Consider the following 7,135-nt stretch of genomic DNA (forward strand, 5'->3'; position numbering starts at 1 on the left):
ATAACTTTTCAACATACATTTTCATCTTCGGCCAAAAGAGGTGTTCCTTCAAAATGCTAAGAGTCTTTTCAACTCCAAAGTGTCCCATGAGTCCTCTTTCATGCGCTTCTTTGGTTAACACTTCTCGTATGGAACCTTGTGGAATACATAATCATCCTTCTTTGAAAAGATATCCATCATGTTGATAATATTTGTCATGAGCACTTGTTTCACATAACTTATACCTTTCTCCAAAGTCCAAATCAGTAGCATAATGGTCCGTAATGAATGAAAAACCAAGAAGTTTGGAATCCAAAGTGTTAAGTAAGACATACCTACGTGAAAGAGCATCTGCCATGACATTATCCTTTCCTCTCTTATAGTGGATGACATAGGGAAAAGACTCAAGAAATTCACATGTTTCTTGTTGAGTTTTTGTTGCCCTTTGATATGCTTTAATGCTTCATCGTCAGTGTGTATCACGAATTCTTTCGGAAATAAGTAGTGCTGCCAAGTCTCTAAGGTTCAAATGAGTGCGTACATTTCATTGTCATATGTTGGATAGTTCAAAGTTTCCCCATTTAGTTTTTCACTAAAGTAGGCGATGGGCTTTCCTTCTTAACTTAAAACAGCACCAATCCCAATTCCAGAGGTATCACATTCAACTTCAAATGTTTTCTCAAAGTTTGGCAATGCTAATAGTGGAGCCTTTGTTAAACAACCCTTGAGTTCGTTGAATGCTTCACCTTGTTCTTTGCCCCAAGAGAAGTTTGAATTCTTCTTAATAATCCTTGTTAAGGGGGCAACAATAGAATTGAAATTTGGTACAAACCTTCTATAAAATCTGGCTAATCCATGGAAACTCCAAACTTGGCTGACATTGACTAGCTTTGGCCATTCTTGTATTGCCTTAATCTTTTCTAGATCAACTGACAATCCATGTGAACTTACAATGAAGCCTAAGAAAGTAACTTGATTAGTACAAAAAGCATACTTCTTGAGATTAGCATATAGGTGCTCTTCTCTCAAAGTGCTAAGAATGGAGCGTAAATGTTCAACATGATCTTTTAGTGACTTACTGTATTTCAAGATATCATCAAAGTAAACAACACAAAACTTACCAATGTAAGGCCGAAGGACATGATTCATTAGACGTATAAAAGTACTAGGGGCATTAGTCAAGCCAAAAGGCATGACTAACCATTCATACAAACCTTGTTTGGTCTTGAATGCAGTTTTCCACTCGTCACCTTCCTTCATTCTTATTTGATGGTAACCACTTTTCAAATCAATTTTGAAGAAGATATTGGCTCCGAGGTATAGGGTGCATATATTTTATAGTGATTTGATTCACTGCTCTACTATCCACGCACATTCTCCAAGGTCCATCTTTCTTTGGTACCAACAAAACGGGTACAACACAAGGACTTAAACTTTCCTGAATGTAACCTTTGTCTAGGAGTTCTTTGACTTATCTTTGTAATTCCTTTGTTTCCTCATGATTGCTCCTATATGCTGGTCTATTAGGAATGGTGGCTCCAAGAATGAAATCAATTTGATGTTCAATTCCTATAATTGGTGGCAATCCATCGGGAATTTCTTCAGGAAACATATCTTCAAATTCCTGCAAAAGGTTAGAAATAGAAGTTGGCAAATCTTGAGGAGGGTTAGTAGAAAACTGTCCTTATACATAAGTATAAGTAGAGCCTTCTTAGTCGATAAATGTTTCTGGATATCTCCTCTGCTGGCATAGATATTCATCTTCGGAGTATGAATTTCTTTGGCCTTATTTTCTTTCTCCTATTCTTCTATGCGTGACTTGAGGGTCACTTGACATTCATGAACTTGGCTTGGAAGTATTGGTGCTAATATGATTTTCCTCCCTTGATGCTGGAAAGAGTACTTGTTAGAGAATCCGTCATGGGTAGCCTTCTTATCATATTGCCAAGGACCCCCGAGTATAAGGTGGCTTGCACTCATGGGCACCATGTCACAAAGGACTTCATCTTGGTATCTTTCAATTGAAAAAGGTACAACAACTTGTTTGGTTACCTTGGCTTTACCCATATCATTGAGCCATTGAAGTTTGTAAGGATGAGGATGCTTGGAAGTCTGGAGACCCAACTTTTCCACCATGTGAGTACTTGCTACGTTTGTACAACTTCCTCCATCAATGATCACCGCGCAAATTTTATCTCCCACATGACATTTGGTATGGAAGATGTTCTCTCTTTGTTCATCCTCTTAACTTTGAATGTTCAAAGTCCTTTTGACTACAAAGATTTTGGATGGAAGAGACATGTTAGCAAATAAGGAAAAACGAAATGTGTTTAGGACCTTACCAGAATATACTCTCACAAAGCCTCACGAGTCACTCCAAGGAAACTTGAATGTCACTCAATCTGCTCGTGTTTGAAACTTTAAGAATTAATGGCTTTTACTTGTCCTCTTCTGATCGCACACAGTCTAGCCTTTTTCCTCTCGATTATCTTTTCTCAAGTTCTAGATAACTTTACTCAAGACTATATCAAGTAAATTTTACTTGTTTGGCGTCGGCTGTAAAAGGGTTAGTAGGAAGGAAAGCAAAATATAATTGAAAGGGTGGCTTAGAAATAGAAATAAACGAACAAAAGAGGTTACTTACACAAGTCACTTTACAACCTTCTATCACCACTATCAATTTAAACGGCTTACTTGACTTGCTTGGTGATGAGAATTATTGATGAGTGCTTCAACTTCTTTTTTTTTCTTTGCTTTGCTTTTCTTCTTTTTTTGAGTGCTGGATTTTTCTTTCTTTTGAGTGCTTCACTTTGTTTTCTGATTTTTCTTGATTTCTTTGACTTTGCACTTCACTTTGCACTTTTTTTTGTATTTTTCCTTTTGTTGTTGTTACACGTTGCTTCTTCCACCAAAGCTCTGATTACCGCTTGATGTAAGGCTCTTCTGATGCTTAACAAATTGATTGTGGATCTAGGAAGGAAGCAAAACAACCTATAAAGTGAATGGCTCAAAATAGAATGGTTAAGGGTAGTAAACGTATGGGTGATTAGGTGGCTGTTTAATTGAGGGATGGTAGCGGAAGATGGTTGATATGGCTATGGTTATGGTTTATGAAACAAAGGGATGGTTGTGAGGATAGTATCTTAAAGAAGACTCAAAGATTGCTATATAGAGCAAAGACCCAGACTTTATATTGCTTCTTTAAGTGGTGGTATGAAGTAATTTGACCCACTAGTTATAAAGAACTAGGAACCAGAAGTATCAAGGTAAAAAGAGAAGGGGTTGCCGCCACAAGTATAAATTATACTTGATAAGTCGATAAAAGTCACCAGAACTTAAGGAAGAGAATAATCTCACTTTAATTAAACAAAAGGTCTGCTTACAAATTAATTGTGCTTTCCTATTTATAGGAAATGGAGGGGCATGGCCGAATGGATATATGATGCTTCGGCCAGCACTTGTGCCTCTATAAAATGACATAATTAAATGCTAAATGACATAATGTTTCGGTCCTTTATGGAGGGAAATAATCATTGGCCGAATAGTCCTTGTGTCCCCTCAAGTTGGCGCCAAATTGGGTAGGAAATGATGTTTGGCCGAATAGGAGGAGAGCTCTTCATCTTGGCGCCTAAATAAACCACATGCGTGGTACATGGGGGTTAATCATATGCAAAGCACATGGGTGTTCTAGGGAGCCTTGTGGTGTAGCCCTTTGCATGGGATAATGGCAGGTCATGTGTTCCCTTCTTAGGCATGCATGTTTCTCCACCAAGCTAGCTTGAGTGTGGAGCTAGCTAGCAAGGATGGGTTGTTTTATGAACAAGCTTCCTAGCCGAATCCTTATGAGCTTCATAACAGCATGTTCAGCTACATTCAGCTACCATTCATATCACCCTTGGCAACTCAGCTCCAAATAATCCAACTAGCTGAGTTTATCTAGCCTTGAGCTCCTCCAGCTGAATTGAGCTTTCCTTAATGTTCGATGAGCTGCCTTGTCCTTTGTGAGCTGTTTGTGATAGGACGTCCAAATCATATACCAAGCTATCTTAACATTCATCACACTCCATTGTACCTATATCTGCAAGGAATTAAGGTAAGTCCATGATATTGAGCTAAGACGAGCTAAATACCTTGCTGCCATGTAAGAATATGGTAATGTGAGCTATGAATGCATGTCATGAGCTAAATATATCATTTCATAATATGTGTAAACTAATGTATAAAGCTTAGGAGCTAACATGATTGCATATGATCTAATAAAACGAATTATACTAGTGCTGCCTTGATGTATATAATGTAATCAAGCTTAATATGATTATAAAACTATCCTAATATGCTTAAATATCAATGTGTATGTTGTGTTCATACTAAGTTATTCTTTGACTATTAAAACATTATATAACATAACATAGGAGGGTGTTAAGATATTAAATGAATCAAAAGCTTCAAGACACTTAGTTAGGAGAACTTCCTTGAATTGTTTGGCCCTTGACCTAGTAATGGGACCTTGCGGCATGACTTCCGGATCTGGGGTAGGAGTGACCACATCAATTGGGATGTTTGAAAGTTGTAAGTCCCAACTTCTCTACCATATATGTGCTAGCAAGGTTTGTACTACTTCCACTATCAATGGTTACAAGACATACTTTGCCATCTTTAACGTTTACATGGTAACGAGTATGAAATGCATTCTCTCTTTGCTGAATGTTCTCCATTGCTTGGGAAGAGAAAAGATCAAATAACATTATTAGTAAAAATTTGAAATGTGAAAACTAGGACCTTACCAAATTTCACACAACAAAACCTCACGGTCAATTCAAAAAAAATTATGATGTCACTCCACTCAAGCACTCTTGATCTCACACACTCGATTAGCCTTTTTCCACTCGTTCCTCTCTTATAAAGTTCTTAAAATAACTAACTCGAGACCTTTCCAGTGCTATGGACATCGGTTGAAAAGTTCGTTAGTGTAGAGGAAAACAAAATAGATAGGTAGAAAGATTAAATAATGAAGGGTGGTCTTATAAAAGGAAGAAAATGAAATAAAGGTTCACTTACTATACAAAGATCCTCACCACCTTCCTAGAAGAAACAATCAAAGGTCTTGAAGACTTCTTTAGGATCGGTTGGAATGATGATGTTGCTTGTCACCTTTGGCACCTCTTTGCATTTTGCTTTCTTTGTTTCATTTCTTTAGTTTTTCTTCACTTGGAATCCCTTGTTGATGTTGGGATTAACTTGCTGATTTTTTTTTTGCACTTCTCTTTTTGATTTTATTTTTATTGAATGGTAGGATGTTACTTTTGCCTGTTCTTGTTGCAATCCACCTTAGCTCTGATTACTATATTATACAGTTCAACCTAGCCTCACTTGAATGGATGGTGAAGTTAAGGTTGTACCTTTGATTGTTTCGATCTAGAAAATCAACAAGGATCCTGCACAAAGAGGAAAGCTCAAAAAATAGTTAAATGGAAGTAATTAAATGGAAAGATAAATATGGTAGCGGAATATATATATATATAAGTTGGTGATATGTTTAAAGGAAATGATGAAGTTTGGTAATGGAAGTAGAATGAAGGTTATGGATATGAATATGAAAGGTAGTATCTCAAAGAAGACTCAATGAAGAACCAATGTTAAAGAACAAAGACCCAGACTTTATATTGCTTCTTTAAGGGGTGTTACACAAAGAATTTGACCCACTATTTATAAAAGTGATAGGAACCAGAAGTATCAGGGTGAAATAGATAGGGGTGACGCCACAAGCATAAGCTTGATAAGTCGATAAAGTTCACTTAAGAACTAAAGAGAGAAACTCTAACAAATATTTAATTAAACAAAGTGAATTGCCTTTTACAAATGAAATGAAAACCTATTTATAGGCTTAAGAGATGTCTAGGATGCACATACAAGATTTAATGATTTAACATTCATGGATGAATGTTCATCCTTAAGTATATACAATGTACGTCCCCTATGCAAGTTCATGGACTAATAAGAGAGATGAATGTTCATCCATTTAAGTGAATACATCTTCATAGCCGAATTCATCCTCTCTTGATGTGAACATGTTGGTTCATTTCATTGCATGAATTTGGAGGAATGTTTCATTGTATGTTCGGCCCCCTTTGGAATGCATGCACCAAGTGTGAACGTGACTAATAGGCTCGCTTCATGCACTTGGATTTGGTGAATGAGTTTGAAAATAATGAATCCATCTCCCTTGAATATGAACAAGTCCTTTAGCCTCCTTGTATGATTGTACATGCCATAAATGGATTCATGAAGGTGGAAATGCATCAGGTGTGAACATGGCTCTTCATTTGGTGTAAATCCCGTACTTATTTCCAGTTTGTACTGTCTTAATTAATCTGAGCATATCTTGAGTTCCCAATATCGGATTGATACGATTCAAAGTGTGTTTGAAAGATAAGAGGTAGGGAATTAAATGTTAAGAGACATCATCACCCAACGATGCTTGGAACATGTTCAAAAATGACGATCTCTATGAGTGACGTGAATCTGTCCAACCAACTCTTCAATTGCCTTTAGTCTTCTTAGCATCCAATGTACCTAGAAAAAGTTTGTAAACAAATAATTAGATAAGAATTGAGCTATGATAATTATGAATGCATGCTTCCACCTATGTTAATAATGCAAATGAGCTAACTATGCATGCATATGCATTGAATGAGTTATATAAAGATGTGAATTAATAAGTCATGCATGAATATCATATATTATACATATAAATGACATAATATAATATTCAAACAAAATTAAGAATAAGATAAACATATTTGCATGATATGTAATGCATAAATGAGTAAATAAATAATAAAATAAGGTAAGACTCCCTTAGAATCAACAAGGTAGAAGGTCCATGAAGTGATCATGTGTTGAAGAAGTTTGGTCCTTGGCATGATCGTATCATCCCCCTTCTTTAGAGTGATTTGTCCTCAAAGTGAAGGCTTCTTTCATTGATTGATCCATTGGTGTAAGAAATGATGATTGAAGATCATTATGCCTATTAGAGTATGCTTGAATTTCTTTTAATCCTTCAAGTAGGAAAGTCACGCCAACTTTAGTCTTTGTAAACTTCCACATTATGAATCTTGAACAGTTGGATAATGCTCATTTCTTTTCCTTGAATTGA

The sequence above is a fragment of the Hibiscus syriacus genome, unplaced genomic scaffold, assembly GCF_006381635.1.
Source record: "Hibiscus syriacus cultivar Baekdansim isolate YM2019G1 unplaced genomic scaffold, ASM638163v2 tig00000477_pilon, whole genome shotgun sequence".
In the NCBI taxonomy this organism is placed as follows: domain Eukaryota; kingdom Viridiplantae; phylum Streptophyta; class Magnoliopsida; order Malvales; family Malvaceae; genus Hibiscus; species Hibiscus syriacus.